This window comes from Diachasma alloeum, unplaced genomic scaffold (assembly GCF_001412515.2).
Source record: "Diachasma alloeum isolate Michigan unplaced genomic scaffold, Dall2.0 Dall_scaffold_00830, whole genome shotgun sequence".
Taxonomy (NCBI): domain Eukaryota; kingdom Metazoa; phylum Arthropoda; class Insecta; order Hymenoptera; family Braconidae; genus Diachasma; species Diachasma alloeum.
Window position 1 is genome coordinate 19,640 of NW_021680957.1, and position 720 is coordinate 20,359.

Here is a 720-nt window from a genome sequence, read left to right on the forward strand (position 1 = left end):
AGGAACGGAGGAATGAATTTTCAAAAGCGCGGAGAAACCCCGAACGGCTTTCTGACGCCGAGTGAGCCCGGAGGGGCTCTCCCGATTGGAAAATTCATTTCTCCCACCCTAACTAAGATGAAGGAATGAAACCGATACCGATCGATAGAGAATTAAATTCTCAATAAATGACAGCGGTTTCATTACTTAATCTCGAGTAGGAGCGGAGGAATGAATTTTCAAACGCGCGGAGAAACCCCGAACAGCTCTACGACGTTGAGTGAGCCTGGAGGGGCTCCCCTGAATCGAAGATTCTTTTCTCCCCCGCTCCCCGTAATTGTGAAGAAGGAATGAAAGCAACAGCTGTCGATCGAAAATTATATTCTTAATAAATGACAGCGGTTTCATTCCCTAATCTCTATTAGGAGAGGAAAAATGAATTTTCAAAGTGCGCAGTAACTCCGGACAAGTTCTTGTCATTCAAAAATTAATTGCTCCTCTCCCTTACTGAGATGAAGGAATGAAACCAAAGCCTACCGATCGAGAATTGTATTTTTAATAAATGACATCGGNTTTTTGATAAACGACATCGGTTTCATTTCTTAATCTCTGTTAGGAGCGGAGGAATGAATTTTCAAAAGCGCGGAGAAACCCCGAACGGCTCTCCGACGTCGAGTGAGCTCGGAGGGACTCCCCTGATAGGAAAATTCATTTCTCCCACCTTAGTTGAGATGAAGGATT